The following is a 2864-nucleotide window of genomic DNA, read 5'->3' as shown; positions in this document are numbered from 1 at the left end:
TCTGGAAACTGAGTCTCTTAAAATTATCTATACTGTGAACATCTTGGAAAGTTGCCTTATTCCCCAAACTGCTGTCCTGAATGACTGTTCTGTGCCTTCTCCAACCTCCTACACTTTCTCCCCTTCTCATTCTCTACTGATGACATTGCTTCCTAATCTACAGAGAAAATTAAAGCATCCACCACCACAGCTACCCACTGGTAGCATCTGTACCCAGCATCTGCCTGCCCTCCTCCTGCTATAGGTGGACTGTCTCTGCTCCCAAGACCAACTCCTTGACTTGGGTACTAGATCTCTTTTTGGGAATTCCCTGGTAGTCCAGTGGTGAGGATTCTGTGCTTTCACTGCCGAGGGCATGGGTTCAATCCCTGGTCCGGGGCATGGGGGGGGGGCGGGGGGAATAAGATCCCACAAGCCCCGAGGCACGGCCAGAAAAAAAAACAGATCTCTTTTCCTCTTAACTACTCAAGGACATTGGGCCTGTCAGACATTCACCTCTCTATCTTCAGTTTGTCCCATTCCCATCATTCCCATCAGCAAATATATAAGGCTATATTATCATCCTTTTTTTTTTTTTTTTTTTTTTTTGCGGTACACGGGCCTCTCACTGTTGTGGCCTCTCCCGTTGCGGAGCACAGGCTCCGGACACGCAGTCTCAGTGGCCATGGCTCACGGGCCCAGCCGCTCCACTGCATGTGGGATCTTCCCGGACCGGGGCATGAACCCGTGTCCCTTGCATTGGCAGGCGGACTCTCAACCACTGTGCCACCAGGGAAGCCCTATCATCCATTTTTAATTGTTCTCATGGTTCATGGTGTTGTTGGAGAGACAATTTGCAGGCCCAACAAGGCCTGTAAATAAACATAAACAACATATGAAAATGAAAATTTTAAGTATAAGGTAACAAATGATAATGTGCTAAGTTGCACCGATTTTTTTATAATGCAATAGAAACTTAGAAAATATAGAGAAAATGTGGTTTTAGGTGGTATAGAGAAAGAGAGAGCTGAGGACAGCTTTCTAAAAAGCTATATTTGTCAGAGTTCTCAGTCTCAAGCAATGGAAATAGATTCTGATTTTAAGTTAAGCTAAAATAGCACACAGAATCACTGGGAAAGCTGGAGAACCAGGCTCAGAGCCTAAACAGCTACCACCATGGCCCAAACCACTCTATAAATAGTGTCTAGTGAGGACACTGTTGTCCACTAGATGTCACACCTCACACTGTTGACGCCATCAGGCAGGGACCTGAGCTTGGCACTGCTGCCACAGCTGCCATGGAAACTGGAAGTTGCTGGTGCCAGGGACACTCTTCCATTGACTCTGCTTCTTTTCGCCAATAACTCCAGAGTCAAAGTCTAAAATAGCTGCATCAGATTGACCCAGCCTAGGTCAGTGCCAGCACCCAGCTTCAAAAGCGGGTTGGGAAAACAAATATGTGGCATTTTCAGCTTCTATAGTGAGAAGTGGGGTCTGCTTCATAAAAGATTCATAAGGTTGGATATTCTCAGATGCTGAACAGCCTCCACCACCACCCCAAGAGAAGTGTCCACCTACAGTTGGCCAAAGCTAGAGGGCAGGAAAAGGAAGGGAATGGTCAGTCAAGAGATCAAGATCAAGTAGTGGCCCAAGGTAGTGGGAATGAGCCTTGAAGAGCCTGGAAGGAGCATTCGAGGAAGGAAAGGTTAGGGGCCAAGAGCCCTGAAGGGTTCCAGGGAGAGTAGGAGTGGTCTTCGTATTTGGATTGAGAGGGGTGTCTTGTGATCAAGGGCAATTTCAGGCAAGTGTGGAGGTAGAAGCCAATTATAGGGAATTATGGAGAAAATGAGTACAAAGACAGGAAGGAATCTGGTATTGAAAATATTGAAAGTGTTTGCCTCTTTTAATCATCACAAACCCACAATGCGATGTGTGTTGATTACTTTATGAAGATGACCGTCTTTTAGTGGTTTAATTTATTTATTGGACATTTATATTCCTCTTTTGTGCACTGTCCGTTCATATATTTTGGTTATTTTTTTATTAAGGTCTTTGTTTTTCTCCCAACAAATTGTAGGTGCTTTTCATAGACTACAGGGCTGGATTGAGGGTATGAATTTTGAGGAAAGGAACTTTTTCTTCTGTTCAGCAGTAAGAGTCAAAACAGGCAATTTTCCTTACAATCCTCTGTGAAAAAGGCAGATTTATTTTATTTTTTAAAATAACAGGGGGCTTCCCTGGTGGCGCAGTGGTTAAGAATCCGCCTGCCAATGCAGGGGACACGGGTTTGAGCCCTGGTCCGGGAAGATACCACATGCTGCGAGCAACTAAGCCCATGCGCCACAACTACTGAGCCTGCGCTGTAGAGCCCACGAGCCACAACTACTGAGCCCGCGTGCTACAACTACTGAAGCCCGCACACCTAGAGCCTGTGCTCTGCAGTGAGAGAAGCCACACACCACAACGAATAGTCCCCACTTGCCGCAACTAGAGAAAGCCCAGGCGCAGCAATGAAGACCCAAAGCAGTCAAAAATAAATTTAAAATAATAATAACAACAGGGACTTCCCTGGTGGCCCAGTGGTTAAGAATCCGCTTTCCAATGCAGAGGACGCAGGTTCGATCCCTCCCTGGTTGGGGAACTAAGGCCCCACATACCGCGGGGCAACTAAGCCCCTTGCGCCACAACTACTGAGGCCGCGTGCTACAACTACTGAAGCCCACGTGCTGCAACTACCAAAACCTGCATGCCTAGAGCCGGTGCTCTGCAACAAGAGAAGCCCCCACTCACTGCCACTAGAGAAGGCCCAGGCACAGCAACGAAGACCCAATGCAGCCAAAAATAAATAAATAAAATAAATAAATTTATTTAAAATATATATATAG

Source organism: Mesoplodon mirus, assembly GCF_964341445.2.
Source record: "Mesoplodon mirus genome assembly, chromosome: 12".
In the NCBI taxonomy this organism is placed as follows: Eukaryota; Metazoa; Chordata; class Mammalia; order Artiodactyla; family Ziphiidae; genus Mesoplodon; species Mesoplodon mirus.
This window is presented reverse-complemented; position numbering follows the sequence as displayed.